Genomic DNA, 17,055 nt, shown 5'->3' on the forward strand with positions numbered 1-17,055 from the left:
GACCTTGGGACATTCAAAAACCTAATGCTCTGCTTCTTAAGAAGTTGTGAGAGCACAGGGGGCCGGGGGGAGACGGGGCTTGGCGTGGATATATATATATATATATATATCGGTCCGTTTCTCTCTTTACACATCAATCAATCTGTTCTGGCTCGGCAGGGGAAAAAAACATGTTTTCCATTTTCTGTCGGCCATAGAAAGACGCTCTATTATATTCCCACTTGGGGCAATCAATCAAGAGAAAGATGCTAAGGCGCTTAAATATCACGCGAGTTTTCTATGCGGCGCTCTGGCAATAAGGGGAGGGGGGTGGCGAGAATGAATGCGGGTTTTCCTTTTTTTAGTTCGCCCTTTTTAGTTGTTATTTCTCCCTTGGATTCTCTCCCCACCGCGCTCCTTTCGAAATCTTGCAGCAACGCCCTGAGGCGCCAGTTTCGCATTAGGCTTTAAAAGATATGCATCGTCTGTCTGAGTTATAAATAAACTTGGGAGGTTCACTGTGGACGCAATGCGCATGCGCGGTTTTTATGGTGCTGGAGCTGCGTTTTCGGCGTGAGGCTTCAAGTTTGAGTCCACTTTATGCAGATATGTGCTAATCGGGACCGAGCCTGTAGTTTAAAATGGGATGAGAATAACTGTGTGCCTCCAGCGGGTATCGAACCCGGGACCCCTTGATTACAAAGCAATAGCCATCGGGAAGATGTTCTTGTACACACCAAAATTTCAACCTCTCATCCATGTAGTACAATCTTGACTGCATTTTTTCAGACTCACAGTTCGTACAATCCTCTGTGAGGCCTGTCTTGTGTCCATGTTGTTGTTTATGCAGATATAGGCTAATCGGGAGTGTGGACTTAAAGTTTAAAGTGGAATCCGAACCAGTATGCAACATGCCTCCACAGGCTATCGAACCTAAGACACCTAGATTACAAGACGGCGACGTGGAGGCCTGTTGTGTCCATGTGTGTTAGTGATTGTCCTTGCACAAATTTCATTTTATGAACGTTCACCCTCATCTCTCCTATTAGCCAAAAGCGGCAAGAAAGTGATTTGAATTAAAGCAAATCAATCAAAGCTATCGGGAAAGTACACGACACAACAATTGGTCAACACTAGAGTGCGCGTCAAAGCTCCTGCATATAGCCTTGAACGCTGAACAGCACGAGCGAATCACAGACGTGCGGCGTTGCCTAGTTCATTGACAAGGCGTTTCGCTCAACCACGCTGTCTCTTTTCCGTGTGAGATTTCGACATGGCACCGCTGCAGTGCGCTGCTATTGGCTATCGCAATATGCAGAAGATTTCACGAGCACTCTGACAAGAATTCGATGAATTAAACCGTCTCCTGTTGCAAGTGCGGGGTTGCGTTCGTTTCCAATTGCAGGTGTGAAACCTAGGTGGCCAAGAGCGTTGAGTTAACCACACTGGCGGTTCTTTGTTCGAACCCTGGGTGCTCCTTTCAGATTGTCCCTTCATAAAGTTAATCTAATCATTATTAATCCTTGGCGTATACTGACTGGACATTTACGCCAGACATGATCTGTGTCATGAGTGTGCGCCAGACCTTGTTATTATATGTTGTTTAATATTAGTCTATTGTCTCGTTTCCATCATGTATGCCGTAAATTCTATAGCGTCCTTCGTGACAAAGAAAGAACATCTAGTGTCTATACCATGATGTAAGTTGTTTATACATATTGTGTTAATCTGTTTGTGAATTATACACTTTTGCTTGCGACTCGAATCTGTTTGTATTCCTTCCTCCATACTACGGAACATCGAAGAACCCGTACTAGACAATCCTCATCGTTGCGATCAGCCTAAAGAGGCAGAAAAGAGATGCAAAGAAGATGAACGGAGAAAAAATCTCGATCAAATTCTAGCAGGATGGCCCACAACTGGTTTTTATTCTCAGGTAGGCATTCCGGCCTTTCGGAATTGAACACCCACAACCATGGACGTCCGCAGGATTTTTTTCCATGGCACGCCCCCCCCCCCTTCCCCCCCCCCTTCCGAACACCCATGCCCACAACCAGTTTCTATTCTCGGTAGACATTTCGGCCTTTCGGAATGAACGCCCACAACGGTTTCAATCCTCTGCTAAGCATTCCGGCCATTCGGGAAGAACACCCACAACCTGTTTTAATTCTCAGGTAGGCATTCCGGCCGGTCGGGATGAACGCTTACAACTAGTTTTAATTCTCGGGTAGACACTTCGGCCGTTCTGCCCAAGCGCCTAATTGAAGCAAAGTGAAGATCTCTGGACGCTTGTGGAATGCTTAACAATTGACTTCCTTTGAATCAACTAGATAACGCCGGCCTGTGCCCTGCCAACCGCTCGTAACGAATTTCCTGCTTCAGCCGGTTGCCATGCGTGTTTTAACGAAGACCGAAAATCCACTGCGAAGCCAGAAGGGGGGAAGGGGGGCCGGTTGTCGCCGAAAAAGAAGGGAAAAAAAGGAAAGTGGGCCTGAGTTCATCTCCCCCGAGACCGAGAGGAGGGATCGCAAAGATCAAACTCTCTGGAACTGGAAAAGGCTGGAGGATGAAGACGGTATCCATGGAGAAATCAAAAGTAAACGAGGAGCGAACAATGGAAAGGGAAGAAGGGGATCAATTAACAGTTTAAAAGCTTCGATGAACCTTCAGGACCTCTTGGAGGGAGTCGTCCAGAGACCTGGAACTCTGGAAGAACTTCCATCTCCAGCAGCGAGCGACCGCATCCAGGGACGACTGGTTGTGGATAACGGGATTATCTTCATCGACGATATTTACTTATCCTGGATTTAGAATGACGAAAACGGAATATAATTGTTAGCGCTTTCTGACAGCTAAGCGTAATCTAGGGTCTCAGGTTCCATCCCTGAAGGAGGCACATAGTGGTTTGGATTCCACTTTAAGCTGTATACCAGTCGCCTTGCGCACAATCACATTCTTCTATCTCACTTTCACTCTCACTCTCACTCTTTTTACCTTTCATTTTTATCGCTCTCTTTATCCCGGTCTCTTTTCTCTCTCTCTTTCACTTTCTCTCCCACATTTTATCTCTTTCATTTTCTCTTTAACTTTCTCTCTCTTTGTATCTCTCTTTCACTTTCTCTCTCACACTTTATCTCTTTCACTCTCTCTTCAACTTTCTCTCTTCTTTATCTCTCTCACATTTTATCTCTCTCTTTCTCTTCAACTTCCTCTCTCTTCTTTATCTCTCTTTCACTTTCTCTCTCACATTTTATCTCTCTTTCACTTTCTCTTCAACTTTCTCTCTCTCTTTTTAATTCTCTTTCACTTACTCTCACATTTTATCTCTCTTTCACTTTTTCTTCAACTTTCTCTCTCTTTTTATCTCTCTTTCACTTTCTCTATTACATTTTATCTCTCTTTCACTTTCTCTTCAACTCTCTCTCTTTTTTATCTCTCTTTCACTTTCTCTCTTCTTTATCTCAATTTCACTTACTCTCACACATTTTATCTCTCTCTTTCTCTTAAACTTTCTCTATCTTTTTTATCTCTCGTTCACTTTCTCTCTCACATTTTATCTCTCTTTTACTTTCTCTTCAACTTTCTCTCTCTTTTTTAATTCTCTTTCACTTTCTCTCACCTTTCATCTCACTTTCACTTTCTCTTCAACTTTCTCTCTCTCTTTTTAATTCTCTTTCACTTACTCTCACATTTTCTCTCTTTCAATTTTTCTTCAACTTTCTCTCTCACATTTTATCTCTCTTTCACTTTCTCTCTCACATTTTATCTCTCTTTCACTTTCTCTCTCACATTTTATCTCTCTTTCACTTTCTCTTCAACTTTCTCTCTTTTTTATCTCTCTTTCACTTTCTCTCTCACATTTTATCTCTTTCACTCTCTCTTCAACTTTCTCTCTTCTTTATCTCTCTTTCACTTTCTCTCTCACATTTTATCTCTTTCTCTTCAACTTTCTCTCTCTTTTTATCTCTTTCACTTTCTCTCTCACATTGTATCTCTCTTTCACTTTTTCTCTCACATTTTATCACTTTCTCTTCAACTTTCTCTCTCACATTTTATCACTTTCTCTTCAACTTTCTCTCTCTTTTTTATATCTCACTTTCACTTTCTCTTCAACTTTCTCTCTCTTTATTGGACGTACTCTTTCATTTTTACCTCTCTTTTACTTTCTCTTTTTCCCACTGTCTCTCGCTTCCATTTTGTTTCTCTCTATCTTCCATTCTCTCCTCATTCATCTTCTCTCGTAAACAATTTTTTTAGCCTCTGGGCACAAGGTGGACTTCAAACTTTTGACTTCGTAGCGGTGAAAACAGTTTATATTCTTGGTGTAGTGATCCATGCTATACCCATTATTGCTAACAATTAATACAAAAATAACATTGTTTCGTCTATATAGATACGTTGCCTCCAGACAGCAGATATTTGTGGCAGATGGCTATCTAACAAGGGTAAGAGGGTAAGGTATCGAATTAGTGAGGTGCTATTGTGAATATTTACATCACGGACCAATCCTCATGCATCTCTCCCCTTTATCTTTCCAGATTCTCAGAAGACGCCGGCATGAAGATGCTGGTACTCATCATGTGTCACTGAGGACGAGATTCATGTCAGCAAGGTAGCATGGTAGCGAGCATACAGTGTTGACCCGACGTAAGTACGCATCCAGGAAGATTTTCTTAACTTTAACCTTTGTCACAAAGATTCCAGGACTGACATTGTAAAAATATATATGTCACCAATTATGGTCCTTTGTTCTGTCAAAGTATGTTATCTATACACAGCTGCAGCGTTTCTGGATGTCTCGGAAACAAGCAGAGAAATGCTTCTCAGCACATCTGTCATCCTTTTGCATTGCTGGACTATCTTGGTGTCGTTTCCCTTTCAGCGGCATTTTCGCATGGGAAAACAAATATATCACACGGTGAAAGATCCGTCCAATATGGAGGATGTAGAAGAGATGTTTGGCCAGATACGGCATTGTGGGGCCTTGCATGATCATGCAAGAGGAGCCAGTGCCAGATGGCCACCAATCAGGTCAATACAACTGATATCTTGCGAACAGCAAAACGACGGTCTTCTCGAAGTAAATTCCTCATACGGTCCACATTTTCAGCGTTATGTGCTGTTGAAGGCCTGATCGTGGATCGTCTTTCACTGACACCCTGCCCTCCTGAAATATCTTGTTCCATTCAAACACACAGCCTCTCGATAATGTCTGGTCAACATAGACTTGTATCATGTTCCATATTTCAATAGATGTTTTCCCCAGCTTAACACAGAATTTAATGTTAACTCTTTGCCCTATTCCGTCATTTGTGTAACTCCATCTAAATTAGTCAACACGACGAAAAATGTGTTGCTAGGCGCAGGTCTGTCACCTGGTGGTGGTTAAACGTATCAATTTCCAAGGACGTGTATATATTCACAACACATACCAAGTGACTAAATAACACCCAAATCGGTGTACCCGGTGGAGTACATAAGTACCACTTTAAACTGTAGGTCCAGACCCAATTAGCCTATCTGTGCATAAAAGTGAACTTAACACAAAACCTCAAACACCCAATTCGTATGCTTCAATATCACAGTTTAATTTAAAAATCAGTCCTGGAACTTTTCTGACAAAGGTTATATTTCTTGGAAAAAGTGAGTTTCTTTGACGGTTTTCCGATTGGCTGTTGTTGTCATTAAATATATATTCAATACAGAGATAACCTTTTCGTACGGCACTGAATAGTTAACCATGTAATAACCATTGTGTCTTTACATAAGGCACCATAGAAACTGCATTGTTGCTGGCTCTGATGTTTCTCCGTATGGTTATAACATCAACCGTGGGGTTACGTGGTAACAATATATGTGTGCTAACACACTCAACATATATACTTGTATTTTGCTTACTTTGCTTCGTTTCTCTGCCACTTTTGGGTAATCGCGACGACGAGAATGAGCGATGATTAGATAAAATTGATGAAGAGACACTCACAAATGATAATTTATGAAACAAATCAAACTTTCATTTCAAGAGTGAGAATTTTTTAGGTTATTTTTTTCTTGCCACTTTCGGTCAATTTTTAACAATTTTAAGATCATTTGTTTAAAATTTCTAATATATATACGCTATCCATTCGTTACTGAAATTTGCTCAATAATTTGAGACCACCCTATGGAAAAATATTGTACGATGCACTACGTCACCTCCTTCAAATGTGAAGCGAATGACGTGTGTGGATCAGTACCCATAAACCGTGACACAATTACGAGCCGCAAACTCAGCTCCATCTTCATCCTCAACTTTCCCCAGCCGTACCCAAATACAGGGAAGCTCCTACTTTTGATGGTGGCGCCAGTTCATGCGGAGAAAGGGTTAACGAGGGAAAGATGGTCGAATGGTTACATTCCTCAATGAAAACTTTCCGACGGTGCCAGATGTTGAAGAAATTCTCCAGAAGATGGAGACACCGTCGTGGCGGAAACGAGTCCAAGCTGTTGAGTATAAATTAGACCGCTTGGAGGCGCTGGCTCGCGAAGAACCGGATGGAAAAAATTGCTCCCACAGTGGCTATAACGCGAGACGGGGGTCGGATGCAGGCCATCCCCTACAGACAGAACCCAACTGTTTCCACATAACGCAGTGCCATGAAGCCGAAATTAGACGAGTCGCGATCTTCCTCTGCGGCACAGTAGACTACGCCATCCCTTCCGCACCACTGCCCTGTCATGTTCAAACATGACCATTTTTATTATTCCTGTTGCATATTCTTGCATATATGTTACATCATGCAACATATTTCTGCATATATCTGCATATTTGCTGCATCGCGTTGCATATTCTTGCATATATTGAGACTTTATATTCCATATTGTTGCATATATTTGGATATTTGATACTCCATATTACATACTCTTGCATATATGTTACTTCATGCTGCATATTCCCGCATATATTTCCATATTTGTTGCAAATGTCTCATATTCTTGCATACATGTTACTTCATATTCCATATTCTTGCATATATTTCCATATTTGTTACTCCATGTTTCTCGCATATATTTATATATTTGTTACTCCATGCTACATATTCTTGCATAGATTTGCATATTTGTTATTTCATGTTACATGTTCCTGCATATATTTGTTACTTCGTGTTGCATATTCTTGCACATATTTTTTTTTTTTACTTTTGTTACTTCAAGTTACATATTCGTTATACCACGAAGTAAAGTTTGAATTAAGTCCACATGCACAGATAGGCTAATCGGGACTGGTCCTACTGTTTAAAACTGGAATATGAACCACTATGTGCTTTTAACGGGTACATTGCACGGTCCTTATTAGTGTATCAGTTCATATAGTGGACACAAAAGCAAAGTTTATGATGTAATGAATATATTAACATGTAAGAATAAGTAATATGAAGTAACAAAAGTACAAAAATGTGCAAGAATATACAACATGAAGTAACAAGTACCGGTACGCAAATATGTGCAGGAATATGCAACATGAAGTAACAAATATTTGTAAGAATATGCGACATGAAGTAAAAAATATGAAAATAATTGCAAGAATACGCAACATTAAGTAACAAATAAATGTAAGAATATGCAACATTAAGTAACAAATATATGCAAGAGTATGCAACATGAAGTAACAAATATTTGCAAGAATATGAGAAATGAAGTAACAAATATGAAAATAAATGCAAGAATATGCAACATTAAGTAACACATATATGCAAGAATATGCAACATGAAGTAACAAATATTTGCAAGAATATGCGGAATGAAGTAACAAATATGAAAATAAATGCAAGAATATGTAACATTAAGTAACAAATATATGCAAGAATATGCAACACGAAGTAAAAAAATATTTGCAAGAATATGCAACATGAAGTAACAAATATGTGCAAGAATATGCAACATGAAATAATAAAAATACCTTATCTGATCATAAAGCGGTCTAACAATAAGATACGAAGAAAAACCAAGTGAAAACCTTAGCGTTTATTTATCTAGTGCGTTTTTGCATAAAAGCTTGCACAAATGCGTCATATTTCAGTGCAGTCTCGTTGTTGAGCTGGCGAGTTTCAACCGTCTACCACCTAAACATTGTAATTATTACAGAAGATAATATACTGATATACGAATACAAACAAAAAGAAAGATTGACGATAAAATTAAAGAAAAGCAAACAAGATTCTTATGTCCACCTACATTTAAGGATACACCCGAGCAGCATTATAAGCAGTGTACGTAGGGCCAATGACATTACTTGCTACTTTCACAAATAAATTCTTCGACAGCTTTGCAAACACATGTATGCAAGAATATTGAACACAGTTTATTAATTCTAAATGGAATGAGCATGTATTCGAACCTCATGAAATTAATGTCAACTGAAGTTAAGGGTTGGAGTCTGTAAATGTACTTGAATATTGAACAGGGACTCTTTTGTATTCTGGATTTTATCTTTCTCCCCATGGCAGATGCAAGCACAACTTTGCCGACCTTGGTGTCGGTGTGGTTAGCAGAGCACGTCAGAGGTCCCAGGTTCGAATTTTGGTCCGGGCATGTGTGTTCTTTGTGACTGGCCCTTCATCAATTTCATCATAGCATCAACGATCTTCATCTCCGCGATTAGCCAAAAGTGACAGAAAAGTAAAATAAAGCAAATCAAACAATCACCAAAGTAACAAGAATATTCAACATGAGGCAACAAAATATACACAAAAGAATATTCAGCACGAAGTAACAAAATACGCAAGAATATTCAACACGAAGCATTGAAATACGCACGAATATAACCTTCAATACCAAGTAAGAAAATACACAAGAATATTCAACACGAAGTAACAAAATACGTAAGAATATTCAACACGAAGTAACAAAATACGAAAGAATATTCAACAGGAAGTAACAAAATACGCAACAAAATTCAACAGGAAGTAACAACATACGCAAGAATATTCAACACGAAGTAACAAAATACTCAAGAATATTCACATGATGTAACAAAATATATTCAACACGAAGTAACAAAATACACAAGTATATTCAACACGAAGTAACAAAATACGCAAGACTATTCAACACGAAGTAACAAGATACGCAAGAATATTCAAAATAAAGTAACAAAATATGCAAGGATCAAACATGGGGCATATTTTATCGTAACATCGGGAAAAAGTGGAGACCAATCACATCTAAATGGACATCGTAATTTTTTTCAATATATCCTTCAAAAGTTTTTTCTTGCTCATGACGTGGATAATTAGTCAGGCGCCATACTCCCCTCCCCCAGTGCTTAACTACGGTGGTAATGCAATTATAATCAGCTGGCAGTGGCGGGAGGGGGAGCTAATGGCTAAACAAACATTGCAGAAATTGGAGCTTTCTTTGCATGTATTGGAACAGCACACACGCGGCTTCCGACAAACACGGTTTCAGCATTCGTTAGGGTCGGAGGAGGCTGAGAGGTGAAATTAAATTTCGCTTTTAAATCAATTTCCCCCTGTCACTCAAAACGGGCGCATAACTGCAGCGACGCCATTAATATCGGAAGAAAAGTTATCCTCACTTTTTCTGTGACGTCATAGCAATTCTCTTTCTTCTCTCTGAGTGTGAGAGAGAGAGAGAGAGAGAGAGAGAGAGACAGAGAGACAAGAGTAAAACATTAAATAAAAGAGACACAAGAGGGAGACGAAAAAAAGAGAGAGACTGAGAGACAAGAGTGGAAGAAAGAGAGTGGGACATGGAGGAAGAGGGAGAGAGAGAGAGAGGAGAAGAAGAACGAGATAAAGAAACTAACTAAACTAACTCTCTAGCCTTCTTAAACCCGAAGGTTTATTGCTGCAGCAACACAAGTCTTCCATCCGTTCCTATCCTGGGCAAGATCAATCCGAGAGATACGAGAGAGAATAAGATGGGACACGAAAAACATGATAAAGAAGAGAGAAAGAAAGTGACGGATACAGAGAGAGACAGGACAAAAGATTTGATTTGATTTAGTTTACATTACTTTTCTGCCAGTTTCGAAGATGAAGATGAATGATGATATGATGAAGTTGATGTAGGGACATTCACAAAGAACACCCATGCCCTGGTGGGATTCGAACCCGGAACACCTTGCGTCGTAGCGCAGAGAGAGAGAGAGAGAGAGAGACAGAAGAGAGAGAGGTAGAGAGAAATACAGAGATTAACCCAGTATCGCTTGAAAATTAACAAAAAGGAATTAAAGACAAGAGAATGAAATAGGAAGACGGAGAACTAACAGAGCAAGAAATATAAATAGGAAGCAAGAGACAGACATATAGATATAGAAAAACAATAATAGACAGAGAGATAGACGAGATGAAAGAGTCTTAGTAGCCATGACAACCAAAACAAAACTCACATGACCATATTTCTTCCACCCTTAAACCAACCAGAACGAAATATTCCAGCGACACCACCAGCCTGAGCATGACGGAAGAACCTTTTAAAAAAACTTACTTTTTGATCAAGCCTCGTACATCAAAATTACCATAATGCAGCACCACAACCAGCATACACACCGAGCGTAAATACCCTCTCTAGCGTACACTGCCGCAACCCGTGCAGCAGATAACCGCCCCATTCGAAGCCTATGGCAATACACAAAGGGGTTGTTTCGCCTGGTCCATCCGGATGCTGGATACAGCCATCATTAGACGAGTTTATCTGGGAGGCTCGATACAATTTCCAGCAAACTGGACTTCATTAGGGAGATGTCGTACATCACTGCATATGATGGATTATGCTGCGGTTTTGTGGGGGGAGTGGGTGGGGGAAGCACAACACATGCTGGTGGAACGCGGTCTGTTCGTCGTGCTGGAACATGCCACTAAGGATTACCTGTTCTGCCACGGGAGTAGTAAATATTTTGCAGTTTTTTTTTGCCCAAGCTTTCATTTTTTTCAACGCTTTAGCACTGATGACGGTAAGGCATTAACGCTTTTACTGCTGATTGGATCGAGTAATTAGTTTCGTGTCGATCGATGATTGGTGGAATGGTTTACGTCAGCGAACCTAACTTGAAAGCAACATATATTTGCAAGTAACTCATCAGTAACTGCGTCAGAATCAATAGTAACTACTTATGAATGCCTAATATCTGTAATTAATTTTCGCGTAAGTGTAAATTATATGATTTTCCATAACTTGAACCACACTACTTAATAACTCTATTTTACTTTTACTATCTGTTGGATCTATAATATACAGGGTGATTCAAAACTCTCGACATCTTAATCAAAATTGACAAAATTGATAGTACCGTTGAAAAGTATTCTAGAATAGAAGTCAAACTCAGTACATTTCAATGTGACTTACAGGGTCTAGCACAGCACCCACCTCTCGTAAGTAGACGGAATACATGCTCCAACATAGCTGGCGTGATCTCCCCTGTTACTGCAGCTATTCGCTGTGTCAGTTTCTCTATGGTGTCGATGTTTACTTGGTACACCCTAGACTTAATGAAACCTCAGACAAAAAAATGTAGGGGAGTCAGGTCTGGAGAGCGAGTCGCCCAAAGGCTTGGTGAGCCACGGCCGATCCACCTATCGAGGAAGGTGTCAGCGAGATAGTCCCGAACGATTCTGGCAGAATGGGGTGGTCTTGCTGGAAAACAGCAGCGTCTTTTATCCCATCGTGAACCCCATATATTAGCGATATAAGGAAAATGTCAAGAGACTTTTGAATCACCCTATATTTTTAATTATTCCTCCTACCAGTTGGTTCTCTGTAGGAGTATATTCGACTTCGTTATTTTTCCATACTAGTAAATGTAATTTAGTTACGTTTCAACAAGAGGACTGCAATTCAGTTACCTCTCTACGGGAGTAACTGCGACTCAGTTCCTTCTCCATAGAAGTAACTGAAATTAGGTTTCTTTTCAATAGAATCAAGTACAACACAGTTACTTTTTCACAGTATTGCAACTTATTTACTTTAACATAGGTGTAATTTAAACTCAGTTACTTCACAAAGCAACAACGTTTACAGTCTGCGTTCATATACCCTAAAATCATCTATGTTTGCCTTACCACCTTATGAAACTCATGACAAAGATTAGGTCAGGTACTTTTACGAGGGTCGTCCATAAAAAAAGGAACGTCTTGGTGTAAAACACATGTGTGCAAAGAAATTATGATACAGAAACTACATACCTTACTCTGCTGTTCCACATATTCGCCAAACCCATTCAAGCACTTACCATAGCGTGATACTGTCATTGCACTCGGTTTCCGCCAATGTATTCAACCATGCAGTGACAGTGACAGTGTGGCCTCCCCGGTGGCGTAGTGGTAACGTAGGTCCAGTTCCGATTAGCCTTCCTGTGCATAGAGTGGAATTAAAACCACAACTTAAACTCAGACAGTGACAGTGTGCTCCTCAGTCAGAAGTCGAGGGATCCATCTCTCACATATTTTCTTGTACCGAAGGTGTATTGTATGGATCTCGCGAAGAAGATATCGTGAAATTGCAGGATATGATTCATGCAGAATGTCTAAAGTGAAACGTCGGTCAGCCTGAATTGCTTGATCTATCTTTGTCTTTAAGGCTTCTGTAGGTGGAGTGTGCTACAGTTGAATGTTCCTTCTTTCCGGAAACACTTTGCCACGGTTGATGAACTCAAAGACGCTGTCACTACATGATTGAATACATTGCGGACAACCGAGTGCAATGACGGTATCAACAAATCACGCTACGATAAGTGCTTGAATGGGTTTGGCGAATATGTGGAAAAGTAAAGCAAGGTATGTAGTTTCACCATAATTTTTTTCCACGCATCATTTGTCGTTCGTGTTTCACACCAAAACGTTCATTTCTTTCTGGATGACCCTCGTACATACAGCTAACTGTAACTTATTTGCCGATACATACGATAGACTTCCACTCAGTGTCTACACACACACACATATATATATATATACCCTCTCCGGACGATAACTTTCCAAGCGCGCGCATGCTTCTTGGGGGGAAAAAACACATCAATGTACGAGTATAAGGCCTTACCACCTTACGAGCAAATCCCGGAAAATCGCTTCTAGCATCAGACCTATTGACGCTGGATAGACAAAATTTGCAGGAAACACAACAATAGACCATTCTTTGAAAACATGTAATGCCAGCCCAACAGTCTTGAAATAAAAAAACTGAAAATATGCAACATTTTAGAAAATCGTTTCTGGAAATTTTCAAAATTGGACGTCTTCCAATGTACTCCTAATTGTAGCAGGTTCTGAGCAAGTTCTTTTGTTTTCATTATTATACCCTGTCCCAGCTAACTGTAGAGTAGGGCCGCGCATAACGGCAGAGGAGGAGGAGGGAAATCGAGTGGTGAAAGTGCAACGTTGTCAACCCTATGGTCCTGACTGTGCATGTACATAAATTTCATGGCATGTACGGAGGAACGGTCCAGACCTTAATCCGTAAGCTAAATGGACGGCTTGTCAAAATTTGCAGTTGCCGTTTTATCCCTAATATTTCCCTAAGAAATTCTTAAACCAAGCGTACGGCCCTGGAGACAAAAATACGGTCCGTTTGCCATGTGCGTACGGTATTATCGGTTTCAAAAGTTTGCAACGCTGACAGAGCGAAGCAGAGAAATCGGGTAACTCCAGTCGTCCATTGCGCAATCCCATGTCTCTCACTGTTCATTGGTGGATCCGTCTCACGTCATTACTTGCGCAGATACTTGTTCTCGTTCGCCTGGTCTACAGTTAGCTGGTACAGGGTATACATGTAAAAGCAAAATATATCAGCAGAAAACGGTGGTTGAAGAGTAAAGAAGCTATTTATAAGACCTATCCCATAATGTAGTGATGGGAAAATATACATTTTGACATTCCGTTTGGTAATAATAGTAACAATGAATTTGTTCTACTGTAATTCCAATATGCTATACCTTCATGTGACTATAAATGAACAAAAAAGACAAAACTGAATTATCCTATGCAGTTTTCAAGAAATAAGCTCAGCCACGTGAAGGTGGTATCGTTGGAAACCGGTCGTCCGATAGCGGATATAAATGTTTTGAGATGCAAGGAGACTGGGGGGAGAGGAAGAGGTACTGGACTCGAACCCACTTTCGCTCGCTGTTATAAAGAACGCCTAAACACACAATAAGCGATGCCATAAAAACATCCGGTGGGATTGGGAGTGAATGCGTTTGCCTGACCGTGAAGCGCAAAGCGTCCAAGGACTGCTTGAAATGACGTCATCCGTGATAACAATGTGGCCTCTGGAGTTCTGTGTTGACAAAGGGAAGTATGCACTTCCCAAAGGTATTGTAGTTGAAAACTGGTTCGGTAGTGGTCTGTTTTGACGCGATGATCTGAAGCACAAGTAGGCCAATAGGGGAAGATATCAAAATAGGGTGAGTAGAGCATCATAGTGTTTTGTAACTTGCATGCATTCTTGCTTAGTTTTCTCCCTGCGGTGCTTTTTTTACATCTTCTGTCGTCTTCTGAGGAGCCTCACTACGTGGCATACCTCTGTACCGAAGCTCTGGCGTTTGGACTTACTCGTATAGTGTAATCTTTTGTGGGTGGGACCTATGTTGTGTCGTTTGGATTTGAATTGCATTTGTTTACAAAAAAAAAACATTTATGCACAGAAACGCTAATCGGGACTGAACCTACAGTTTCAAAGTAGAATTCAAACCACTATGGGCCTCCCGCGACCCCTTGATTACAAGGCGAGGACATAGCCACTACGCCTTATCGTCGTGTCCATGTGTATTTGTGATTGTCCTGTTATCCATTTCATCTTATCATCATTCATTTCCATCGTCGCGGTTAATCAAAAGTGGCAGAAGAGCGATGTTAAGTAAATGAAATCAGTTAATCAATCTCCTTGTGAGCCATTTTAGCTTTTATGCATTCTTTAAAAGGTCGACGTTCGAAAGTTCCTGCGTTAAAATCTCTTGCCTGGGCATATGTTTTCTCTGTGCGTGTCCATCCATTTCATCTAATCATCCTCGTCGTCGCGATTAGCAAAAGTGTCAACACAAGTGACGCTACAAAAGTCGCGTAACTCTTAAATTTCTAGTCATAATGACATTAAACTGGATTTTCTGCATTAGGAAGCCTTGTCCATTGATATGTTTAAATACTTTTGATTGATTGATGTGCTTTATTGTACTTCGTATTTCTACCACTTTTGGCTAATCGCGAAGTTGAGGATGATTTTTAAATTGTTTTAAGACCACGTTATGCACAGATATGCTAATCGGGGCTGGGCCTATAGTTTAAAGTGAGATCCGAATCACGGTGCAATGTGTCTCCACCGGATATCGAACCCGGGACCCCTTGCGCCGTAGCCACGGAGGTCGGCTTAAATACATTTGATATCCAGTGTATTATAGAAATCAGTTACTGGTTCAAGTCACAAATTTATTTCGGGGAATAAATAGATTGATTGAGTTGGTGTTTCTAAGTTCACTTTATGCACAGTAAGCTAATCGGGACTGGGCCTACCATTTGAAGTGGGATCCGAACGATCGTGTGCCTCTACCGGATATCAAACTCGAGACCCCTTGATTATAAGGCGACGACGCTACCTCTACGCCATCGGGGAGGCGGGGGGGGGGGGATAAATAGAGATGAGGGATCTCGTCAGGACTAGCACCATTTCAAAAGAGATTGGTTGCGGCCAATAGGGACAGTCCTAAACAGATTTAGAAATATCAACATTTTAGTGGTATACAAATTTGGTTAGCAACACTAGTAGTTCAGAATGATGTCAGAATATGCAGACAACATGTGCTTCAGTGCTGATTACATAATCGGATGCAAAATTATAAATGTTAAACACGGACTGAAAATTGCAATTTTCCAAGGATTCTTACTTACACCTGGCTACCCAGGCTTGACTTCACCACGCTCCATTGCACCTCGTGTGTTGCGGGACAACATGTCTTGCATGTTTTGTTTTGTTTTACTTAGCATTTGTGCCACTTTCAGCTAATGGCGAAGATGAGGATGAATGATGATAAGATGAGATGAATGCAGGGACAATCACAAAAACACAGGGACGACAAGACATGAGCTCCACACAGGATTACACTGGCTGCGAGTCCAGACGTCCGAGTCTGGTTTCAAAAGCCGGTAAAGGCACTTTGAATGGTGGTTCGTATCCCACTTTAAAGTGTAGGCCCAGTTCCGATTATGCTTTCTGTGCCTAAAGTGGGGTCCTAAAATGGTCCGGGCGGGTTTTTAGGAAAATGGGATATAGACAACGTCTTCAACTGCAAGATTCGTAAAAAAAACCTTTATATTTGTAAACACTTGTTAATATTGTTTCAATTTCAAAGTAAGGAAATGCAACACTCTCAGTTGCAAGCCCAAAGGCAAGAAACTTTTCTTCCAACAAAGAAAATTTTCGAATCTGTGTCTCTTCTGTTGTCGCTTGGTGAGGTTTTGATTTCAAAACACTTGCGACATATACCGTAGATTGCGGTGAGCCAGAAAATTCTAAGAATATGCCGAGAGTTTGTATTTCAATTTCATGACATCAGAATTCAGAATATAGGATGGTTACAGAAAAAGTCATGGCAACTATTTGTGTCCACGATAATGCGGATCAGGCAAGAAATTATAAAATATGCAATTGGAAGGTCACGACATATGCTAACGTTTAATGTATGAATTTTGAAGAACATAGAGATCTCTATCAGGATAGAGAATAAGACAAAATAAGGGCAGTCACAGATCGTCCTGAACGTTGCATGTCGGCAGTTGCTTCTCTTCCACGCCCGAATGCTGCTGCCCACCTCGCAACAGTTCGGTATGGTAGAGCATCATTTTCTAGAGTTTCCACAAGCTCAGTGTGACTTTCTCCAGCATTCCTTCCACGGAGAACTGCTATTTTCACACGCCGGGTCACGACTGTAAACCCGGCTTTAGAAGAAAGCATTTCCTTTAACATTTTTGCTAGCATAAATGCTATGTAAATGCTTCCAAAAATCTTATAGCAGATTGTACTTTCCACGGAAGCATTTCATGTAACTTTTCGGCTAGCTTTTGCGATTACAATGCATAACATATACAGCAT

The 17,055-nt window shown here is 40.6% G+C and overlaps 1 protein-coding gene across 5 annotated transcripts in view; it reads left to right on the forward strand.

The window, feature by feature from the left end:
• LOC145994004 (acetylcholinesterase-like) overlaps positions 1 to 17,055 on the forward strand; it is a 476,238-nt gene that overhangs the window by 266,115 nt on the left and 193,068 nt on the right. For 4 of the 5 annotated variants that reach the window (XM_083130064.1, XM_083130069.1, XM_083130065.1 and 1 more), the window contains exon 2: positions 4,518 to 4,626. The gene's annotated coding sequence lies outside the window, so the exon portion shown is untranslated. Of the gene's footprint in view, positions 1 to 4,517; positions 4,627 to 14,293; positions 14,378 to 17,055 lie in introns of those variants that run through there. The other variant, XM_083130067.1, reaches the window with a different exon arrangement.

Source organism: Lepisma saccharinum, chromosome 10 (assembly GCF_977018435.1).
Source record: "Lepisma saccharinum chromosome 10, izLepSacc3.1, whole genome shotgun sequence".
NCBI classification, from domain to species: Eukaryota; Metazoa; Arthropoda; class Insecta; order Zygentoma; family Lepismatidae; genus Lepisma; species Lepisma saccharinum.